This window comes from Phocoena sinus, chromosome 3 (assembly GCF_008692025.1).
Source record: "Phocoena sinus isolate mPhoSin1 chromosome 3, mPhoSin1.pri, whole genome shotgun sequence".
Lineage (NCBI taxonomy): Eukaryota > Metazoa > Chordata > Mammalia > Artiodactyla > Phocoenidae > Phocoena > Phocoena sinus.
Window position 1 is genome coordinate 144962515 of NC_045765.1, and position 24970 is coordinate 144987484.

Sequence of the window (24970 nt, forward strand, 5' to 3'; positions counted from 1 at the left end):
TATTATTACTTACCCAGTGGTGATGGGAGAGAATAATGATAGAATATAAGTGAATGTTCATTATAAAATACAATGTATTATAAAGCTACTGAAGACCTTACCATTAAATTCTAAAAGACCTCAAGCATCAAGTGGTCCCAGCTCCTTGTTTTACACTAGAAGACATTAAACAGAGAAGAAACTGACCTATCCAAGGACCACAGGAACAGTCAGAGGCAGGACTGAAACGGAACGGTATTTTGCCACTCACAGCCTTTTGCTCCCTCTACTGCCTGTGTGTTAAACAATGAGGGAAATCAGTAACACCACCCTTGCACAGACCCTTAATACATATTAGGGGCTAGATCACTAGTGGCTGAAGAAATAGTCCAGGAAACAAAAGAATGAATAAATGACTAGTACTTGTTTCTGATGACATTTTATGGTTTCCTCCAGATGTACCTATGTTTTTAATCATTTTTTAACTAGGTCTCCATTAAAGAGCTTGGTTTTCAAAATGTACATGTGAAGATTAAATGAGACGATGCATTAAAATGCTGAAAAGCTGTGTCTGGCAGTCAGTAAATGTTAACTACTTATCATTCTTTGTTTTCTAGCCATGATCTTAGCAACGAGATCATGCTAATGCAATAAGGACTCACCAATCTGAAAATCACTTTGCAATCTACTAACACAAGGAATTCTGGAATTGCAAAAGTGTCACTAGTATTTGTCAGTTCCTATCCTGTGATTTTAACTAGGCCATCAGTGCCCACCCCTTGAGGTTAGCACAAGATACAAACCTTGCAGTTAGCACCCAAAAAGTTACAATACAAAGTCCTGAATTCTATCACTTCCTCCTCGGGGCTCCTGTTTATTCAGCCCCTGACCTTTGGGCTCTGCCTCCCATTCCAGTGAGCGCTTGCCTATTGGACCTGACAATTTATTTGGCTTTGTGCTGCTTGAACCTTAGCACTCTTACTCTCTCTCTCAATCTCAATCTCACTCAAGGTTTTGGGATTTCTCTTTGGTTCCCTCCACTCCCCTGCCTACCCCCTGGTAGCTTTCCTCCTTCTAAATAAGGCCCATCGCTTGACCCAAGTTGGTGTGTTTTCCGTTCAACATTGTAGCATTTGTTATAAATATTGACCTTTTTTTGGATACTGGGAGCTGGGAGTTAGAATTTCGGCTCTTAGTATTTCTGTGTTTCAGGAAAGGGAAAAAATGGAACATTGCCAAGAGGTTTTTTTTTTTTTTCTTTATTTTTGTGTTAACTGAACTGGCTTTTTCTACCTCTTTTCATCTGTTTGCCTCTGGTCTCTCAGTTTGATGATGCTCAGATTGAACCTGCCCTGGAAGAGTGATACCTGAGTGTTTCGTGAGTTTTTTCTTCCCTTCGAGGGCTTCATTCACATATCTACAAATTACCATAGTGATCTACATCAGTTCCCAAAATGCTTGAAGCTTCCTTCTGAATCTCTGAACCCATCTGAGAATTTGACAAAAGACTAAAGGCTAAACTTGGGCCAATGCCAGTACAAAGAAAGAGCTTGGATAAACTCATCAGTTAGGAGTATACCGGAAGTTCTGATGTGGACAGAAATATCGATCCTCTTTTTAATCTCTGTGTCTTGTGATGAATTACCATTTAATATCGTCTCCTTTGTCGATGATACATCTATCCCAGATATATCCCACCCGCAGTGTAAATTCCCTCAGAGCCTGGACTTGATCTGTTTATAATCACAGCTCTGTCCTCAACAGCTAAAGTGCTTGGCAAATAGCAGGCCGCCAATGGGTGTTTGTTGAATACTGAATGAATGAACAAATGAAAGAGAAGCAGGATAGCGTTGTGGTTGGACAACAGCCTTTGACATCAAAGAGATCCCAGCTCGATTTTTGATTATGCCACTTCCCATCTTTGAGACTTCTCTGGATTTCAATTTCTTCATCAATAAAATGGGGGTGATAATAGCACCTACCTCATAGGTTTGGGGAGATTTAAAATCTTGCATGTAAACTTCTTAGCGCGGCAGCTGGCATACTTTTAGAACTCAATAAATGTTCACTATGATGTCTGTTCTTTTCAGTGAAAATCCTCAATATTGAAGCTTATTAGAGGTAATTGAACTAATTCAACGTGACTAGTAGTGATGACTGTACTAAAGACAAATTAGTTTAATTCATCTGTCAGCAAGATTACTTAAAGAGCCAAGTTGACAAAACCTGTGTTGGTCACGCCCACCGTGTTTAAAGCACTACCCTAGGCTTTCAGGAGTGGGCTGGATGCAAAGATAGATATGGCACAGTCTCTACCCTCTAAGAGTATAAAATCTAGAAGACTTACTGTGTGTGGTACTCTACTAAGTATACAGATATAGGAGGTATTGTTACCTTCCTCATCATCTGAGTTACTCTGTGTGCTTTGCAGAAAATTATTCTGCGACGCTCAGCTTCTCCTTTGAACACGTTCAATAACAAGAAACCTACTGCCTCATGAATCAGCTTATCCTGTTTGGGAACAGTCATTACCTTTAGAAAGATCTTCCTTAAAATTAGCACAAATCGACCTCCCTACAATTTTTACATGTGTATCTAACTTCTGCCTTTTGGAAACACCCAGAAAAAAAATCCGTGTTTTTCCCCTTATATCAGAAGTCAACAAAATAAAGCCTACAGGCCAAATCCAGCTCACCATTTTTGTAAATAAAGTTTTATTAGAACACAGTCAAGCCTATTCATTCACATATTGTCTGTGACTGCTTTTGCACTATAGAGTAGTTGCAACAGAGAACATGTGGCCCACAAAGCCAAAAATATTTACTATTTGGCCCTTAAAGAAAAACTTGTTCAACCTCTGCTCTATATGACAGAACTTCTAACACTTAAAGACAACTAACATGTCTCCTCTTAAAGTGGAAAGCCCAGAACTGAGCCTAGAACTCTAAATACAGACAGAATGAAATGGCACTATCACCTCCCTTATTCTGGACATAATACTTCTAATTATGTGGCCAGAGATCAAGTCAGTCTTTGACACACAATACTGGAGTCTATCAGGGACTAAACCTCTGAGATTTCTCCCCCAGGAGCTTCTGTTAAGTTATGCCTCCCCACCCTGCACTGGTGAAACCTAGTGTCAGACACTATCTACAAAACTTTAATCCTTCCAGTCTGTCCCAAGCAATCAGAAAACAATTCAGCATATATTCAAGGGCTGTAGCAGTCAGGGTCAGAAAGGAAAAAGATGACATACTTAGCTAGGATGTTTAAGAAAAGGTCATCTTGGGCTTCCCTGGTGGCGCAGTGGTTGAGAGTCCGCCTGCCGATGTAGGGGACGCGGGTTCGTGCCCCGGTCCGGGAGGATCCCACATGCCGCGGAGCGGCTGTGCCCGTGAGCCATGGCCGCTGAGCCTGCGCGTCCGGAGCCTGTGCTCCGCGGGGGGAGATGCCACAACAGTGAGAGGCCCGTGTACCGCAAAAAAAAAAAAAAAAAGAAAGAAAAGGTCATCTTATAATTTACATACCTGTGGGCAGAGTTGAGAAACGTAACAAGGGAATTTGTCACCACCCTCTCTGCCTAGAGGGGAATGGGGAGGGAGGGATTTTGCTGGGACCCAGTGAGAGCTGGGGCTGCCCACCTGGAGCTGTGGCAGTGGAGACACAACCACTGCTGGAAGCAGGCCAGTATGAAGACAGGGGGCTTGGGAAACAGATACCCTGGTGTGTTCTGCTCCCACCCTCTGCCTCCCATGGGTGGGACCCAACCAGAGCTGGAGGACAAGAGCATCACAGGAGCCAGCTCACAGGGCACAGAAGAGGACTGAGAGTAGGTGTGGGAGTCGGGGTAGAGAGTGACAAGGGCTAAATGGTGTGCCAGGCAATTTTTAAAATTCTGAATGAATAAACAACGAACGAATGAAGTGAGTCCAAGACCTGGCACTCAGTCAATGTTTGCTGAACTGCAGGAGTGAAAGGACCACAATCTCCTTTACTTCTTCTTGCTGCAGAGCCCTGACTACTGCTGCTCGTCATTCCAGACTTTCCCCCCCCAACGCAGCCCTCCTCCTGTGCCCCACCCCTGCACCCTCCCCTAGCCTCTGCTGACCCCTCAGCGTTTCCCGCCAAAGAGTAAAAAGTTTGAATTTAATTTGGGAGGTAACAGAGCAGAGCAGGGGTTGTTTTAACCAGAGTTAGAACATTATCAAAGAGAGGGCTTTAAGTCCTGAAATGATTCCCAGAATTTAAAATACATTCTAGAATGTTCAGAATTTTAAAATGAAAAATTCAGCATCACTGTATCTATGGAGAAAAATTGGTGGCTTCTGAGAAAGCTGCCCCAGACAGTTGCGTTATGAACTCTGGGTTCACCAGACACCTCACGATCTGATGCCTTGGGGCTGGCCGTTTTACGCTCAAATGGGCTCGTCACATCATAGGTTTTTATTGCAAAGATGTCTGGACTCTGCCTTCATTAGGCCAGTAGCGGTGATGCTGAGGAATTGGGGGTGTATGAGAGAGATTCGTGTTAGCTTGAAGCCGCTGTTAGCAATCCACAGCTGCCTTCCTTCCACTTCCTTCTCCATGGGTGTCAGCATGGAGAACACTCAGCCCTGGATTCCTTGAACAATAATCCCCAAGATTCTGGATTTTGAAGACATAGAAATTATTTAAAAGTATTATTTGGCCTGCTACTCTGGTTAGAGTGTTTGTTTTCGCATGGAATGTGCAAGAGAAAACTGAGCACTAAATTAGGAATTGTTGTCTATATATCAAAGCAAATTTTAAAAAGTAACTGCACACATATAGGAGCCTATTTTGTATTCAAGTCCTGAAATCATCTTTGTTCTAACTCAGATCCATACTATTAGCAATTGTCATCTCATGCCTCACAGACCCAGGCCAGTTAGTCCTCAGAGTTTAAGGTGTCTTAGACAAAACCTAGAGCCAGATACATTGGAAGGAACAAGATGGGAACCATGATTCCAGATGGGCATAGCCCAGCTGATATAAGCCCACACGCAACACGCAACAGCCCAGGGAACAGCCCTGTCACTACCAAAAATTATTCACATCTCGAAAGGCAGGCTTCTGCCAGTGCTCATATGAACCCATGAGATAGAATCAAACTTGAGCTTTGAGCTGGAGCAGCCCAGTTCAGCCATGGCTATGACAGGATATGTCAATAAATTTCATTCAAGGTCTCCAGGGCCAAATTTCACAAAGTCAAATCCCAATTAGGATAACCGGCAACATTTTAGGAAGATCTGTAGATAAGATAATAGTACCACATCAACGTTAATTTTCTGATTTTGGACATTACATTATGGTTATATAAGAGAATTCCCTTGCTCTTAAGAAAACACAACAGAAATATTAGAGGGTGAAGAGACATCATGACTTATTCTCAAATGATTCAATAAAAGTAATCATTTGTGTATACAGAAAAGAAAGAGGATGGTAGGGACTTCCCTGGCGGTCCAGTGATTAAGATTCTGGGCTTCCATTGCAAGGCATGCAGGTTTGATCCCTGGTTGGGATTGAAGATCCCACATGCTGTATGGTGTGGCCAAAAAATTCAAAAACAAAAAGAAGAAAGAGTATAATAAACCAAATGTAAAGTATTAATAATTAGGGTATCTGGGTAAAGGGAATATAACTTTTTTTAGTATTTTTGCAACTTTTCTACGTTTGAAATTACTTCATAATAAGGTTGATAGAAAACTAATTCAAAAAAAAAACAAACTAGAGGTGTCTTATGCCATCACTGAAGTGCAGTGATTTCAGTCATGCTATTACTGCAAAGTGAGTAAGAAATGGCATCTCCTGTTTCATCATCTTTGAGCTAAAATAAGTCATTTCCTCTTTCAGCTAAAGAACTCTTCTATTCATGGAGGCGAACGCTAAGGATGCTTTCCACATGAACCTTGAGGTAAGGGGAACTTGACACATCGCCCAACTGTCCTACCGTGTGCTTCATCCAGGTTCAGGAAAGGACTCTTCTCTCTTGGCTCACAGAGAGAATAGTTCCGAACCAGTCAACATCCACATTGTTGCATTCTGCTATTCTCAAAGACCTTTTTGATCTCCCCAGCCTATTCTGCCCAGAAAACCCTTCTCTGTTTTTCTCAAGGAAAATACCACACCTATTAATAGCTGATATCTCCTCGCGGTGCATTTATGGGAGATTTTAATTTTCTCTTCATAGTTGTCTGTACTTGAGACAATTTCAACAATGACTGTGCTATTCCTCTAAAATCAGAAAAAGAAATATTGTATTTGCTTTTGTTTTCCCAAGCAGCTCTGCATAAATTCTTGCCATGGCTTTCTGTGTCCCCTTCAGCCCCTACTATTGTCACAGCTGCATGTCCCCTTCCTCTCAGCCCACTGACAGTCCTCATGGAAAGACTCAGACATGCTGGGCTCTGCATCTTCCCTATCTACCATCGTCAGGGCAAATCACTTCCTGGTCCCATGACCCACTGAACCCCAATCTACTGACTTGGATCTCACAGGTTGTTGTTTGCCTCTCCCCACCTACAATATCCTATTGCCATTTTGGAGTCGGAGTTGGGTAGAAGTACTTAACTCGCATATTCCCCCTTCATGCCAGATCAAATACCATGCTCCAACTCCATCTCCCTAGGATACCAGGCCTAGCTGATAAATAGGTCGTGAAGTATTACGAGTCCACTTGACAGATGGAGAAACCAAGCCTCAAGGCTACCCTCTGTATGTACTACAGAAAAATGGGATCTTGACCTCTGAGACCAACTTGGCACGTGTCACCCTGAGGATGCACTCTCTCTTTCAGAGCATGTTAAGTTAAGGACTCATGAAGATACGAAACTGACTAGGTCATGGGTAGATGAGAATTATCCTAGGATTTCCTGAGGTCACTCCAGGGTACTTGTTCCCCAATACTGAAAAGTGATGGTCCTTTGAGGACCATCTGATACGTCAGTGTCAAGAACCGAGCCTGGGCTTTCCCTCGGGGCCAGAGTTTCTCACCTTTAGCACTGCTGACATTCTAGGACAGATAATTCTTTGTCGTGGAGGCTGTTTTGTGCATTGTAGCATGCTTGGCAGCACCCCGGTCTCCACTCATTAAATGCCAGTATTCCACTCCCACCCCACTTGTGACAATCAACCATGTCTTCAGATGTCACCTAGGGTTCCAGAGAAGAGAAAGTCCTCCCCGCAGTAGTGACAATAAAATCATGTTTCCAGACATTGCCAGGCGTCCCCTGGGTTGGGGGAGACAAAATCCCCCACAAGAAAAACCCCTGCTCTAAGTTACCTCAGCCCAGCAAGACTTGTATTTTTCACGCGAGTAGACTGAAATTTACAGTGTTCAGAGTAAACATTAGCAAGGACTTGCAGAAGGGATGCCATAAGTTGTCAAACTGCTTCCTCACAGCAAGACCCTTTGGCTTAAAGCCCAGGAGTATTTGGTAACACTGCAGCCGGTGAATCAACCCAGCCAAACCACCAGCTTCTCGGAGTTTCTTTCTTCTTCCTAGGCTTCTGCCCCTTGATGCCAAATGCCTCATGAGGTTTGATTGAATGAAAGGCAAACGAGAGGACAGAGTAACACTAAATGCTTGAGCAATCCTTCCCTTCATGAGGTCCGGAAAAGCACAGCATGGTCTAAATTGCATTGCAAAGCACCAGGGCGGGTTGGCTACTCTTTTTTATTTATATGTATACTTATTTACAAACTACATCCACCCCTCATTATCCTCCACCCTTTACCCAGCCTAGTGTTTGGTGTGAAAGTGTTGGCTTCTGATGCCAGTAGGTATCTGTGAAAACACAGGCAAGACCTTGAGAGCAGTCCCATGGTTGTCCAAGAGAAACAGAAACACTGCTCAGTTTCAGGGTGAAAGGAACATCCAGAAAGCAATGTTCATAAAAGAATTCAGAGGAAACAAAACGGTCCCTATAAAGGAGGATTAGAATTAAGAGTAGAATCACACTTCCTGTCTGAGACCCCACCGGAAGGGCCACAGTCCATTTTGTGGCCTTCAGTCTGGTTTCTGGTCTCTTTTTGAACTGTTAACCCTCCAATCCTGTCCAGTGGTAATGACCCCGCACTAACAACCTCTCCCTGGCACCTCCTCCCCAGAGTGGAACAGAATGCCACTCTGAATGGCATGCCAGGTTCTTTTGCAGGAGGTTGGCATCCTTTAGGCTCTGCCCATTCCAACCCTCCCACGTCCAGCTCTTTCCCAGGCTCCCATCTACACATCTTTGACCTTAACTCTCCCCAAACTGCAAGAGACTAGGAGGAACTTCGAAGCAGCCCAGGGCACTGGGGAGGATGGGCCCATCCATAGAGTATGCTTTGAGGTCACTCTAAAACTCTAAGCCTATAATGTTTTCCCCCACCGTGCTTGCCTACCAGAGTCCTTCAAATGCCTATCATTTGAGCCTCTGCATTGACTGAAGCAGGGCATTGTTCAAAACCTACACATTTACCTAAGAAGGGTAAGAAATTAATACGTGGATAGGAATTTGTTTGTCAGATTAGCTTGTTGGTACCTCTCTAAGAAGGGGACCATGAGGTTGGGACACAGGACAGGTTAATTGTTTTTTGGGGTTTTTTAAGTATAGTTGACTTACAATGTTGTGTTAATTTCTGCTGTATAGAAAAGTGATTCAGTTATATGTATGTAGGTATATATATATATATCTATATATATATACACATTCTATTTTATATTCATTTCCATTATGGTTTGTCATAGGGTATTAAATATAGTTTCCTGTACTATACAGCAGGACCTTGTAGTTTATCCATTCTATATATTATAGCTTACATCTGCTAACCCCAAACTTTATTTTTTTTAACATCTTTATTGGAGTATAATTACTTTAAAATGGTGTGTTAGTTTCTGCTTTATAATAAAGTGAATCAGCTATATATATATATACATATACGCCCATATCTCTTCCCTCTTGCATCTCCCTCCCACCCTCCCTGTGCCCACTCTAGGTGGGCACAAAGCACCGAGCTGATCTCCCTGTGCTATGTGGCTACTTCCCACTAGCTATCTATTTTACATTTGGTAGTGTATATATGTCCATGCCACTCTCTCACTTCGTCCCAGCTTACTCTTCCCCCTTCCCATGTCCTCAAGTCCATTCTCTACGTCTGTATTTTTACTCCTCTCCTGCCCCTAGCTTCTTCAGAACCTTTTTTTTTTTTAGATGCCATATATCTGTTAGCATACAGTATTTGTTTTTCTCTTTCTGACTTACTTCACTCTGACAGTCTCTAGGACCATCCACCTCACTACAAATAACTCAGTTTCATTTCTTTTTATGGCTGAGTAATATTCCATTGTATATATGTGCCACATCTTCTTTATCCATTCTTCTGTCGATGGACACTTAGGTTGCTTCCACGTTCTGGCTTTGTAAATAGACCTGCAATGAACATTGTGGTACATGACTATTTTTGAATTATGGTTTTCTCAGTGTATATGCCCAGTAGTGGGATTGCTGGGTCCTATGGAGTTCTATTTTTAGTTTTTTAAGGAACCTCCATACTGTTCCCCATAGTGGCTGTATCAATTTACATTCCCACCAACAGTGAAAGAGGGTTCCCTTTTCTCCTCACCCTCTCCAGCATTTATTGTTTGTAGATTTTTGATGATGGCCATTCTGACTGGTGTGAGGTGATACCTCATTGTAGTTTCGATTTGCATTTCTCTAATGATTAATGATGTTGAGCATTCTTTCATGTGTTTGTTGGCAATCCGTATATCATCTTTGGAGAAATGTCTGTGTAGTTCTTCTGCCCATTTTTGCATTGGAGTTGTTTGTTTTTTTGATATTGAGCTCCATGAGCTGCTTGTAAATTTTGGAGATTAATCCTTTGTCAGTTTCTTCATTTGCAAATATTTTCTCCCATTCTGAGGGTTGTCTTTTTGTCTTGTTTATGATTTCCTTGGCTGTGCAAAAGCTTTTAAGGTTCACTAGGTGTCATTTGTTTATTTTTGTTTTTATTTCCATTTCTTTAGGAGGTGGGTCCAAAAGGATCTAGCTGTGATTTATGTCACAGAGTATTCTGCCTATGTTTTCCTCTAAGAGTTTTATAGTGTCTGGTCTTACATTTAGGTCTTTAATCCATTTGGAGTTTATTATTGTGCATGGTGTTAGGGAGTATTCTAATTTCATTCTTTTACATGTAGCTGTCCAGTTTTCCCAGCACCACTTATTAAAGAGACAGTCCTTTCTCCATTGCATATTCTTGCCTCCTTTGTCAAATATAAGGTGACCATATGTATATAGATTTATCTCTGGGCTTTCTATCCTGTTCCATTGATCTATATTTCTGTTTTTGTGCCAGTACCATACTGTCTTGATTTCTGTAGCTTTGTAGTATAGTCTGAAGTCAGGGAGCCTGATTCCTCCAGCTCAGTTTCTCTTTCTCAAGATTGCTTTGGCTATTTGAGGTCTTTTGTGTTTCCATGCAAATTGTGAAATGTTTTGTTCTAGTTCTGTGAAAAATGCCATTGATAGTTTCATAGGGATTGCATTGACTCTGTAGATTGCTTTAGGTAGTATAGTCATTTTCACAATGTTGATTCTTCCAATACAAGAACATGGTATATCTCTCCATCTGTTTGTATCATCTTTAATTCCTTTCATCAGTGTCATAGTTTTCTGCATACAGGTCTTTTGTCTCCTTAGCTAGGCTTATTCTTAGGTATTTTATTATTTTTGTTGCAATGGCAAATGGGAGTGTTTCCTTAATATCTCTTTCAGATATTTCATCATCAGTGTATAAGAATGTCAGATATTTCTGTGCATTAATTTTGTATCCTGCTACTTTACCAAATTCATTGATTAGCTCTAGTAGTTTTCTGGTAGCATCTTTAGGAATCTCTATGTATAGTGTCATGTCATCAGCAAACAGTGACAGCTTTACTTCTTCTTTTCCAAATTGGATTCCTTTTATTTCTTTTCCTTCTTTGATTGCTGTGGCTAAAACTTCCAAAACTATGTTGAATAATAGTGGTGAGAGTGGACAACCTTGTCTTGTTCCTGATCTTAGAGGAAATGGTTTCAGTTTTCCACCATTGAGAACGATGTTGGCTGTGACTTTGTCATACATGGCCTTTATTATGTTGAGGTAAGTTCCCTCTATGCCTACTTTCTGCATGGTTTTTATCATAAATGGGTGTTGAATTTGTCAAAAGCTTTTTCTGCATCTATTGAGATGATCATATGGTTTTTCTCCTTCAATTTGTTAATATGGTTTATCACATTGATTGATTTGCCTATATTGAAGAATCCTTGCATTTCTGGCATAAATCCCACTTGACCATGGTGTATGATCCTTGTATTGTGCTATTGGATTCTGTTTGCTAGTATTTTGTTGAGGATTTTTGCATCTGTGTTCATCAGTGATATTGGCCTGTAGTTTTCTTTCTTTGTGACATCTTTGATTTTGGTATCAGGGTGATGGTGCCCTCGTAGAATGAGTTTGGGAGTGTCCCTCCCTCTGCTACATTTTGGAAGACTTTGAGAATGATGGGTGTTAGCTCTTCTCTAAATGTTTGATCGAATTCACATGTGAAGCCATCTGGTCCTGTGCTTTTGTTTGTAGGAAGATTTTAAATCACAGTCTCAATTTCAGTGCTTGTGTTTGGTCTGTTTATATTTTCTATTTCTTCCTAGTTCAGTCTCAGAAGGCTGTGCTTTTCTAAGAATTTGTCCATTTCTTCCAGGTTGTGCATTCTATTGGCATATAGTTGCTTGTAGTAATCTCTCATGATCCTTTGTATTCCTGCAGTGTCAGTTGTTACTTCTCCTTTTTCATTTCTAGTTCTATTGATTTGAGTCTTCTCCCTTTTTTTCCTGATGAGTCTCACTAATGGTTCATCATTGTTGTTTATCTTCTCAAAGAACCAGCTTTTAGTTTTATTGATCTTTGCTATTGTTTCCTTCATTTCTTTTTCATTTTTTTCTGATCTGATCTTTATGATTTCTTTCCTTCTGCTAACTTTGGGTTTTTTGTGTCTTTTCTCTCATTGCTGTAGGTGTAAGTTTAGGTTATTTATTTGAGATGTTTCTTGTTTCTTGAGGTAGGATTGTATTGCTATAAACTTCCCTCTTAGAACTGTTTTTGCTGCATCCCATAGATTTTGGGTCATCTTGTTTTCGTTGTCATTTGCTTCTAGGTTTTTTTTTTATTTCCTCTTTGGTTTCTTCAGTGATCTCTTGGTTATTCAGTAGTGTATTGTTTAGCCTCTGTGTGTTTGTATTTTTTAGAGATTTTTTTCCTGTAATTGATACCTAGTCTCATAGTGTTGTGGTCTGAAAAGATACTTGATAGGATATCAATTTTCTTAAATTTACGAAGGCTTGATTTGTGACCCAAGCTATGATCTATCCTGGAGAATGTTCCATGAGCACTTGAGAAGAATGTATATTCTGTTGTTTTTGGATTGAATGTCCTATAAATATCAAAAAGTCCATCTTGTTTAATGTATCATTTAAAGCTTGTGTTTCCTTCTTTATTTTCCTTTGGATGATCCGTCCATTGGTGAAAGTGGGGTGTTAAAGTCCCCACTATGATTGTTTTACTGTCAATTTCCCCTTTTTTGGCTGTTAGCATTTGCCTTATGTATTGAGGTGCTCCTATTTTGGGTGCATAAATATTTACAATTGTTATATCTTCTTCTTATATTCAACCCTTGATCATTATGTAGTGTCCTTCTTTGTCTCTTGTAATAGCCTTTATTTTAAAGTTTATTTTGTCTGATATGAGAAATGCTAGTCCAGCTTTCTTTTGATTTCCATTTGCATGGAATATCTTTTTCCATCCCTTCACTTTTAGTCTGTATGTGTCCCTAGGTCTGATGTGGGTCTCTTGTAGACAGCATATGTATGGGTCTTGTTTTAGTCTCCATTCAGCCAGTCTATGTCTTTTGGTTGGAGCATTTAATCCATTTACATTTAAGGTAATTATTAATATGTATGTTCCTATGACCATTTTCTTTATTGTTTTGGGTTTGTTATTATAGGTCTTTTCCTTCTCTTGTGTTTCCTGCCTAGAGAATTTCCTTTAGCATTTGTTGTAAAGCTGGCTTGGTGGTGCTGAATTCTCTTAGCTTTTGCTTGTCTGTAAAGGTTTTAATTTCTCCATCTAATCTGAATGAGATCCTTGCTGGGTACAGTAATCTTGGTTGTAGGATTTTCCCTTTCACCACTTTAAATATTTCTTATCACTGCCTCCTGGCTTGCAGAGTTTCTGCTGAAAGGTCAGCTGTTAACCTTATGGTGATTCCCTTGTATGTTATTTGTTATTTTTCCCTTGCTGCTTTTATTATTTTTTCTTTCTATTTTTTTTTGATAGTTTGATTAATATATGTCTTGGCATGTTTCTCCTTGGATTTATCCTATTTGGGACTCTCTGTGCTTCCTGCAATTGATTGACTATTCCCTTTCCCATATTAGGGAAATTTTCAACTATCATCTCTTCAAATATTTTCTCATTCTCTTTCTTTTTCTCTTCTTCTGGGACCCCTATAATTCGAATGTTGGTGCATTTAATGTTATCCCAGAAGTCTCTAAGACTGTCCTCAATTCATTTCTTTCCTTTTTCTTTATTCTGCTCTGCCATAGTTATTTCCACTAGTTTATCTTCCAGGTCACTTATCTGTTCTTCTGCTTCAGTTATTCTGCTATTGATTCCTTCTAGAGAATTTTTAATTTCATTTATTATGGTGTTCATCATTGTTTGTTTGCTCTTTAATTCTTCTAGGTCCTTGTTAAACGTTTTTCATATTTTCTCCATTCTATTTCCAAGATTTTGGATCATCTTTACTATCATTACTCTGAATTCTTTTTCAGATAGACTGCCTATTTCCTCTTCATTTGCTTGGTCTGGTGGGGTTTTACGTTTCTCCTTCATCCGCTGTGTACTTCTCTGTCTTCTCATTTTGCTTAACTTACTGTGTTTGGGGTATCCTTTTCACAGGCTGCAGGTTCATAGTTCCTGTTGTTTTTGGTGTCTGCCCCCAGTGGCTAAGTTTGGTTCAGTGGGTTGTGTAGGCCTCCTGCTAGAGGGGTTTGGTGCCTGTGTTCTGGTAGATGAGGCTGGATGTTGCCTTTCTGGTGGGCAGTACCACGTCCCGTGGTGTGTTTTGGGGTGTCTGTGACCTTATTATGATAATAGGCAGCCTGTCTGCTAATGGGTGGGGTTTTGTTCATATCTTGATAGTTGTTTGGCATAGGGTGTCTAGCACTGTAGCTTGCTGGTCGTTGAGTGGAGCTGGGTCTTAGCATTGAGATGGAGATCTCTGGGAGAGCTTTTGCCATGTGATATTACATGGAGCCTGGAGGTCTCTGGTGGATCAATTTCCTGAACTTTGCCCTCCCACCTCAGAGGCCCAGGCCTGACAGCCAGCATCAAGACCCTGTCAGCCACATGGCTCAGAAGACAGCCAGCATCAAGACCCTGTCAGCCACATGGCTCAGAAGAAAAGGGAGGGAGAAATAAAGAGAAAAAGAAAGAGAATGAAAGAGAAAGAAAGGAAGGAAGGAAGGAGGAAAGGAAGGAAGGAGGAAAGGAGGAAAGGAAGAAAGGAAGAAGGAAGGAAGGAAGGAAGGAAGAAAGAAAGAAAGAAAGAAAGATAGAAAGAAAGAAAGAAAGAAAATGGAAGGAAGGAAGAAAGAAAATAAAAAGAAATAAAGTTGTTAAAATAAAAACATTATTATAAATTTTAAAATAAAAAGGTAATAAAAGAAAAAAGAAAGGGAGAAAGAAGAGAGCAACCAAACCAAATAACAAATACACCAATGATAACAAGTGCTAAAAACTATACTAAAAAAAAAAAAACACACAGAGAGAACCCTAGGACAAATGGTAAAAGCAAAGCTATACAGACAAATGACACAAAGAAGAATACACATACACACTCACAAAAAGAGATAAAGGGAAATATATATATATATATATTTGTAAATTAAAAAAAGTAAAAGAGCAACCAAATCAATAAACAAATCTACCAATGATAATAATCTCTAAATACTAAACTAAGATAAACATAAAACCAGAAACAAATTAGATGCAGAAAGTAAACCCCAAGTCTACGGTTGCTCGCAAAGTCCACCTCCTCAATTTGGGATGATTCGTTGTCTATTCAGGTATTCCACAGATGCAGGGTACATCAAGTTGACTGTGGGGATTTAATCCACTGCTCCTGAGGCTGCTGGGAGAGATTTCCCTTTCTCTTTGTTCGTGCAGCTCCCGGGGTTCAGCTTTGGATTTGGACCCGCCTCTGCGTGTAGGTCACCTGAGGGCATCTGTTCTTCGCTCAGACAGGACAGGGCTAAAGGAGCGGCTGCTTCGGGGGCTCTGGCTCACTGAGGCAGGGGGAGGGAGGGATACGGATGCGGTGCGAGCCTGCGGCAGCAGAGGCCGGCATGAGATTGCACCAGCCTGAGGCGTGCCGTGCGTTCTCCCAGGGAAGTTGTCCCTGGATCATGGGACCCTGGCAGTGGCGGGCACAGGCTCCCCGGAAGGGAGGTGTGGAGAGTGACCTGTGTTCGCACACAGGCTTCTTGGTGGCAGCAGCAGCAGCCTTAGCGTCTCATGCCTGTCTCTGTAGTCCACGCTGTTAGCCGTGGCTGGCGCCTGTCTCTGGAGCTCCTTTAAGTGGTGCTCTGAATCCCCCCTCCTCACGCACCCCAAAACAATGGTCTCTTGCCTCTTAGGCAGGTCCACAGTTTTTCCCGGACTCCCTCCCGGCTAGCCATGGTGCACTGGCCCCGTTCAGGCTGTGTTCACGCCGCCAACCCCAGTCCTCTCCCGGCTAGCCGTCCGAAGCTCGAGCCTCAGCTCCCAGCACCGCCCGCCCCGGCGGGTGAGCTGACAAGCCTCTTGGGCTGGTGAGTGCTGGTCGGCGCTGATCCTCTGTGCGGGAATCTCTCCGCTTTGCCCTCCGCACCCCTGTTGCTGTGCTCTCCTCCATGGCTCCGGAGCTTCCCCCTCCGCCACCCAAAGTCTCCACCTGCAAGGGGCTTCTAGTGTGTGGAAACCTTTCCTCCTTCACAGCTCCCTCCCACTGGTGCAGGTCCCGTCCCTATTCTTTGTCTCTTTTATCCTTTTTTCTTTTGCCCTACCCAGGTACGTGGGGAGTTTCTTGCCTTTGGGGAGGTCTGAGGTCTTCTGCTAGCGTTCAGTAGGTGTTCTGTAGGAGGTGTTCCACATGTAGATGTATTTCTGGTGTATTTGTGGAGAGGAAGGTGAGGTCCACCTCTTACTCTTCCACCATCTTGAAGGTCCCCCCTAACCCCAAATTTACGCTCCATCCTTTCCCCAACCCCCTTCCCTTGGCAACCAGAAGTCTGTTTTTTGTGTTCAGACATCTGTTTCTGTTTTGTAGACAGGTTCATTTGTGTCATATTTTAGATTCCACATATAAGAGATATCATATGGTATTTGTCTTTCTCTTTCTGTCTTACTTCACTTCGTATGATAATCTCTATTTGCATCCATGTTGCTGCAGATGGCATTATTTCATTCTTTCTTATGGCTGAGTAGTATTCCATTGTATATGTGTCCCACATCTTCTTTATCCATCATCTGCAGGACAGGTTAATTGTGATTGGAGCGGAAGGACTGAAATGATTGAGGTATTGAGCTCCAGACCTGCACCGTCAAACATACTAGCCACTGGCTTCAAGTGTTAATTTTAATGTAAATTCATTGAAATTATATAATATTAAAAATTCAATTCCTCGGTTACACTGGCCACATTTCAAATGTTTGACAGTCACATATGGTTATGGTTGCCGTATTGGACAGAGAAGACATAGACCATTTCCATCACCGTAGGGAGTTCTGTTGTGTGGAACTCCTCTTGACTTTGCTGGTACTGCCAATGCAGAGTTCTGGGAAGCAGAGGGAGCCTGAAATTACCTCTGTGTAGGGAAGGACAGAGAGGAGTAGGAGAGAGAACAGAATTCAAAAGAGAAAGCAAAAGGGCACCAAAGGAGTCTGTGTGCTTTCCCCAGACTCCAGCCCTGAGCAAACATGAAGCCACCCCACCACAAAGCTCTTGGTGTTGACACCTGCAAATAAAGGAGCAGTTGGCATTGGCTTTGGGCCCCATTTCCTCCATTGTATGGCCCCTGGGATCTGCAGCTCCTTGTGGAGCAAATGACCCTGTCCTGAATCTGGAGCCAAGAGGGACACAGGGGTCACTGGGCTCCCAGCCAAAGGGATATCATCACCATGGCGGCACATGGCAGCCCCTCAGTAACCAAGAGTCCTAAAGCAAGGATACTTGGGAGTTCCTAAATCAAAAGACATTCAGGGAGAAAGGAGAACCTTCTCCATCTGGAATTAGACCTTCACTCAAAGAGTCAGAGAGACGTGGAGGATCTGGGAGCATTCACCTCTTACTGACCACTGGTTCACACTCACGTAGAACTTGCAGTCCCGTGGAGCATTTTCATAACATTAATTCATCTCATCCCCACAATAGTTGGCTGAGGAAAGCAAGACAGATGTGACCCGCTCGACAGTTTCTATTAAAAGAAATTCATCTCAGAAAGAGGAAGAGATGGGCCCAAATCGATCTGACTGAGAAATGGCAGAACCAGCTCTAGAAACCACTGTCCAATCCTTTCTGCAGCTTGCGTCGCCTCTCAGGTGAATGAGGGTTATTTTGTACCTGTCCAGATCCCTAAGTGTGCCAGCCCCAAAGTGTGTGACCTCCACCTGGATCATACTGCAACCTCAGTTCACATCCAGCCCCAAGGCCTGACCATCTTGTGGACTCTTCATTACCAAATAACACTTGCGAACGGCCAAGCAGAGGACTAGACTGAGAACAAGGATATGACTTTTCCTGGAAGACCCCCTCCCAGACAAACATTAATGGTAAAGAGGAAATGGCACGCGTGACAGCCTGGGCACCAGAGCTGCCAAGTCTGTTTTCCTGTGCCCAAGACGCAGGAAGATACAGTTTTCCTGGCTCCCAAAACTCTGAGTCTACAGTGGGAGACCCTGGAACATGCGGGTGGCTTTTGTTTGCTAGAAAAGTATCCAGAAAACTGAATCAGATTAGTCCATTTATAGAACTTAAAGTGGTTGGTGCCAAATATTTATGACTTTCCTCAAATTTGAGAAAATGTCTCACAATGTGGGAGCTATTTACATACATGGCTAAATAACCAATCAGATTCCGTATTTTCTTGGACAGAACATGCACATCAAAAAACAGTTAAGCAGAGTAATTATTGGACTTTCACTTTTAATGACTCCTAGCACTAAATCTGCCATTGTCCAGAGAACTGAAAAGAAAAAAATCAAAAGGATATTCAAACAGATAAAGTAGGGCTTCCCTGGTGGCGCAGTGGTTGGGAGTCTGCCTACCGGTGCAGGGGACGTGGGTTCGTGCCCCGGTCCGGGAAGATCCCACATGCCGCGGAGCAGCTGGGCCCGTGAGCCATGGCCGCTGAGCCTGCGCGTCTGTAGCCCGTGCTCCGCAAGGGGAGAGGCCACAACAGTGAGAGGCCCACGTACCGCAAAAAAAAAAAAAAAAAAACAGATAAAGCAATAGTGAGGATATGATTACTTTGAACGTGCCCAATAAAGTAATACCCCAGCCACAAGCTACTTTGTTCCTTCCCTTCACAGCAGCATACTGAGAGTTCTCACTCACACCCACCTTTTCCACCCGTAGGCCACTAGGGTTGAAAACATACCCATTTCACCAATTAGACCACTGAGCTGTCCGTGCCAGACGCTGATGAAATCATCCCCCAAAGGCCAGATGCCTGGCTAAAAGCAGACTAAACCATGGGCGTGTAACACTCACCAAAAAAGTCCTGAGAAAACCAGTCCCAGGTTTGCTTTAGGAGCTCATAATACAACCAAGGACCCAGACTCTTTATCTGGGGACCCTTCTTTTCCACCCTCTCTCTTTTGACTAGGGAGGAAAATCTTCCCCAGCAGACCCCAGAAGACTTCTGCCATGTCTTAGTGCCCAGAACTGGGTGGAATAACCAGTCCTAAACCAATCACAGATAAATGGGAAGTGAGATTACCACAGTTACCTTAGAATGATAACACCCCATCCACTGGGACTGGACAGCTGACAGCTGACAAAACTGGGCTCTGTGTACAAAAACAAAGGGGAAATGGTTGTTGGAGAAGCAACCAGGAGCATCTGCATACCCATTTATACGCAGGGCTGTGAATAGAGAGAGAAGAGGGACTTTCTACTGTCATCCCTCAGGTAGCCTCCCCAGGGAAGCCCCAACCTCCTTGAGTAGGTCAAATCTGCCTGCTCTTGGCTCTCATGGCCCCTGCAGAGCTCCTTCTTAATACTTCTGTCATTTACACTAAAGTGTTATACTAGCTTTTCTCTTCTCTACCAGCCTAAGTACTAGGAGGGTTGCTTTAGCACAAGACTAAATTATCAGGGCCCTGCCCATGTCTGCTGCATCAGAGATGCTCAGTGGACGTTTGAAAGATGGATGGATGGATGGATGGATGGATAGGTGTTCCAGCCACTAAACTAGAGTCATCCTGAAGTTTTCTGAAAATGCATTTAAAGGGGTGAACCCTGGTTCTCATTCCTCCTTCCTTTTTCTCTCAAGGAGTCTGCACTGGGAGTACTTTTTGCTCTCCCCACAGATCCAGCCTAGCTCAGATCCCTGGCCATTACATCTTTGATTGGACAGGTGGCTTTTCTGCTAAGAGAGGGCTCCTGAGGGAAGCTGAGTAAAGGGGAAAGAAGAAAAAATAGAGTAAATATAAGCCAGTAAGAGAGACAAGTAATTATCTTGCTGTGTAAGTAGCCCAGATGCTTTGAACGAAGAAGGAGTTTGAAAGAACATATCGTACAAGAGTGAGAACAGGTGATTAAATCAGGTAGGGACAGGATGTGCCGGTACAGGTACAAGATGGAGCAAGGTAAGGGGAGAGGGAGACTTTGGCACTGGGAGTGGTTTCAGGATGTGGCAGAGATGCTCAGATTTCTGGCCATAGGCAAGAGAGTGGGGCTTTAACCCCTGAGTCCACCAGCTGCCCCTCTTCCTTACCACCCTTTGGACTTCCAGATTCTCCCACTTTCTCCACCTTCTTTCCCTCTTTTCCACACTTTAAACTTCTAATTCCTTTTGCTTCGTATCCCAAGGATGACCAGAAGCTGAGGGGCTGGGCTAAAACAAGTACACAGCTTCGCAGAGAGAACCCAGCTGAACTTCTTAAACTCTGTTTTAATAAGATGACCGCACCCTTTTCTGAGGCTCAGTGCAAGGGGTTTTTCCATGAAATTGCCTCTCATCCACTTGTCAGAAGCTTAATGGCAAATAATAGCTAGTTGCCCCAGGGGATTTAAAATAACCCTAAGATGGACATAATAATGGAATTCTGAGAAGTGGAGGGAGTTCTTAAAAACAAGTGAGCAGGACATCAAGAAATGTTGCAACCCCTCTTTATTGCTATTGCCCAAGAGATGGGTCACGTGCTCAGACACAGCCACTAATTAACACGGGGAGGCTGGCTGTCAACAACTGAAACTTGTGCCATGACACATATAACCAATGTCTGTACCTCACCCTAGTGGGGACTTCGTCCATGTATTTACATTCCAAAGAGCCAGGTGTCCATGAAGTGATTGTTTTTATGGAGTTAAAATTTTTATTGGGATTTTCCCCCGCAATTATAAAAGTAATAACTTTTAATTTTATTTAGGTATTTTAGTAACACTTTATTTTATTACAAAAATAATATTTTTTTAATTTTAGAATCATCCTCCCAGAGATAACCACTGCTAATATAACGGGTGCATATATATATTCCCAGTTTTTCTTCTGTGCACATATGGAGATACATATATTAGAATTGAGGTCAAACACATCCACTTTCTGTACCCAGTTATCTTCTTTCTTTCACATGTTTCCATATCATTAAAAGTTTTATCACATTATTTTTAAAATTAAACAATATTTTGCTGAATATCTATACCATGATCTAGTTAAATAAGCCTTTATGATTTGATATTTAGATTTTTTTCCCAATATTTCCCAATATTTATTTTTTTATAAATAGCACAGGGAGGATGTTTTGTGTGCATAGAAAATTGTTTTTGCACATTTCTTTTCCTTTGGATAAATTTCTAGAAGCGTATTTTCCAATTCAAAGTGTATCTACAACAGTATGGAGGTTCCTTAAAAAACTAAAAATAGAACTGCCATACGACCCAGCAATCCCACTACTGAGCATATACCCTGAGAAAACCATAATTCAAAAAGAGTCATGTACCAAAATGTTCATTGAAGCTCTATTTACAACAGCCAGGACATGGAAGCAACCTAAGTGTCCATCGACCGATGAATGGATAAAGAAGATGTGGCACATATATACAATGGAATATTACCCAGCCATAAAAAGAAACGAAATTAAGTTATTTGTAGTGAGGTGGATGGACCTAGAGTCTGTCATACAGAGTGAAGTAAGTCAGAAAGAGAAAAACAAATACCGTATGCTAACACATATATATGGAATCTAAAAACAACAACAACAAATGGTTCTGATGAACCTAAGGGCAGGACAGGAATAAAGACGCAGACGTAGAGAATGGACTTGAGGACATGGGAAGGGGTAAGGGTAAGCTGGGACAAAGAGAGTGGCATGGACATATATACACTACCAAATGTAAAATAGCTAGCTAGTGGGAAGCAGCTACATAGCACAGGGAGATCAGCTCGGTGCTTTGTGCCCATCTAGAGGGGTGGGATAGGGAAGGTGGGAGGGAGACGCAAGAGGGAGGAGATATGGGGATGTATGTATATGTATAGCTGATTCACTTTGTTATAAAGCAGCAACTAACGCAACATTGTAGAGCAATTATACTCCAATAAAGATGTTAAAAATAAAGAGAAAAAATTAAAATGACAGGCAACTATGTATACTGTTCTAAAAAAAAAAAAAGTGTATCTACATTCTTAAGGCTTTTAACATGTATTACCAGAAAGATTTCACCAATTTACACTCAGAAGGCAAGTTGCCAGCCCCGCCTCTACTGTTGAATAGCCACAAGCATTTGCAAACTCAGTGATACCATCCAGAAACCTCACGGTGTTGGGAAAAGAATAAAATAAATATTTTATAAGAAAATACTTTGAAAATTGGAAATCCTATCAAAAAACACATCGCCATTATTATCAATTTTTAAACCACCCAATATAGACAAGGCATTACCCTCTCAACCACGTACGCCAATGATTTAGAGCCCATTAGAGAATAAAATCCTTACCAACTTCCCTCTAAATGCAGCTGGCACCCAATACATTTATTTATTCAAAAACATTTATTGAGATTTATATTAAGGATGAGGAACATAGAAGAAAAACTAATAAAATAATAAACACTGTTCTTGACATCCATGAGCTACCAGCCCGGGCAGGTTCAGGAAGAAAGATAAATCAGGTTTCATTATCAGTTCTATGATAGGGTCAGGTCCTGGGTGCTCTGTGGACAGGGCATCCCCCGCTTTGGGGAGACCCAAGGAAGTCCCTGCCTGAAGGAAGGAAAGCTGAAATTGAGGCGAAGGAGGCAGCTGGGCTTTTGAGTGGGCAGCCATGTGTCAATCTTTATTGCTTCTGAAACAGCATGGAGAGATCACATTTTCCATGCAACCCTGTGCCTGCATAGAAAGGGAGCCGTTTCTGTGGGGCAAAGGCTATAACAAGGCACGTGGTGGGAGGACTTGCCCCACGGGGCATACTTTGAGGAATGCTCATGGTTATTTCTCTAGATATCAGCCTGGTATTTTAGTCTGTGAGACACAGAAGCTGAGCGAGAGCAGGATGGCTTGGGACTGCCAAGGGGATTTAGAGCGGAATGAAAGGGAGATAAAGGGGCAAGACAAAGTAACTGACAAGGAGAAGAACTTTGGAGGGGAAGACGGAGATGCCTGATAAGGAATCTGGCCAAGGGTCTGCCGTGATATGTGGAACCTGTCCAACCACAAAATCCTTGTTCCTGTTAATCCATGAAGTGACATGGGGCTAAATGTGACCTCCTGAGGGGTAAAGACTGAGAACGAAGACAACCCGTTGGAGGCTGCGACCCTTGGTTCACTCATCCCTCATTCAGTAAGCATGTAAGTGCTCCCAAGGACTTTCCTCAGCAGGAAACCGCTCTTCTGAACTGCACAGGGCATTAAAGGGAACATTATCTGCTGCTCTTCCCAGACTGACTCACTGGCCACACTTTAGCTCTGTGTGTCTGGCACATGCACAGAGTCTGAAAGAAAAGGCGGGGATTATAATGGGTCTTTTTTTTTTTTTTAAACATCTTTATTGGAGTATAATTGCTTTACAAAGTTGTGTTCGTTTCTGCTCTATAACCAAGTGAATCAGCTATATGTATACATATATCCCCATATCTCTTCCCTTTTGCGTCTCCCCTCCGCCCACCCTCCCTCTCCCACCCCTCCAGGTGGTCACAAAGTGCCGAGCTGACCTCCCTGTGCTATGCGGCTGCTTCCCACTAGTATCTATTTTACATTTGGTAGTGTATATATGTCCATGCCACTCTCTCACTTTGTCCCAGCTTACCCTTCCCCCTCCCCTTGTCCTCAAGTCCATTCTCTACGTCTGCGTCTTTATTCCTGTCCTGCCCTTAGGTTCATCAGAACCATTTGTTGTTGTTGTTGTTTTTAGATTCCATATATATGTGTTAGCATACGGTATTTGTTTTTCTCTTTCTGACTTACTTCACTCTGTATGACAGACTCTAGATCCATCCACCTCACTACTAATAACTCAATTTCGTATCTTTTTATGGCTGAGTAATATTCCATTGTATATATGTGCCACATCTTCTTTATCCATTCATCTGTCGATGGACACTTAGGTTGCTTCCATGTCCTGGCTATTGTAAATAGTGCTGCAATGAACGTTGTGGTACATGACTCTTTTTGAATTATGGTTTTCTCAGGGTATATGCCCAGTAGTGGGATTGCTGGGTCATATGGTAGTTCTATTTTTAGTTTTTTAAGCAATCAAGGACATTCAGAAAGGCATTCCAGACACCCAGGTGCAGATCAGTCCCTCTGCTGAGGCACTCCCATAAAAGCATCCCAAGCCACTTATATTTTGACTTGTAAATAAGTTGGTAATTGACAGAACTGGAGGTATCAGCAAAGCACAAACGTCCCTTCCAAATTATATTGTTCTTGTCATAATATTAAAATTAATTTCTGTCTCTGAAGCTGAGTTGAGAAGCATGGTATGAGATGTCTGCCAGGCCAAGGATGAAAAATCATTATGGATAATATTACAAGAATGTTTACAAAGATAAGGAGAAATTGACTAAGCTTTTAGATACGGACTTCCTAATCTTTTTTTTTCCTTGGTAATCTCAGAGAGGGTTGTCTGGAAGACACACCATCAACTACAGGTTGCACAAAGAGGTGATGCTATTATTGTAAAGCAGTGAGTCAACGATGGTTTACTGGGTTCTGCCAGGCCAATGTCACGGTAGCCAAATACGCAGACGTTTGCGTGGGCCTTTCTATTTCCATGTGCAAATGCACTGACACAGGAAACCTAGCAACCAATTGGGAGTTAGGCCTACTGGTTGTTAATATACACTAATAGGATGGTGGACTTACTAAGAAATCCATAGAGAGATTCTTTTATAATTGACAATAGCACTTACGTTTTAAGGTGTTAAGCATATTATATTCTCTTTTTCTAAGTGCTGTTGTCTTACTTTGGGCTACACAAGTGCATCGCTATTCAAAGCTCACTTATCCAGCAACCACATCTCAGTTGGCTTTGTCCCGCATCTGTCCTAGAGTTCGAATCCATGAACACAAGCAGCTTTATTGGAAGAATCCATAAGGTCTCAGAACATAGCCCTCAGTAATATGGAGGGCCTATTGCTTAATGGGAAGAATGTATTGTAGAGCTCAAGTCAAGTGCTCTTTCAACGGATCTGTGA

At 42.1% G+C, this 24970-nt stretch overlaps 1 protein-coding gene across 1 annotated transcript in view; it reads left to right on the forward strand.

Moving 5' to 3' along the window:
- The window catches only part of PRLR (prolactin receptor), a 164216-nt gene that overhangs the window by 108022 nt on the left and 31224 nt on the right, over nt 1-24970 (forward strand). The window contains exon 2 of the mRNA XM_032628362.1: nt 5851-5911. The gene's annotated coding sequence lies outside the window, so the exon portion shown is untranslated. The remainder of the gene's footprint in view (nt 1-5850; nt 5912-24970) is intronic.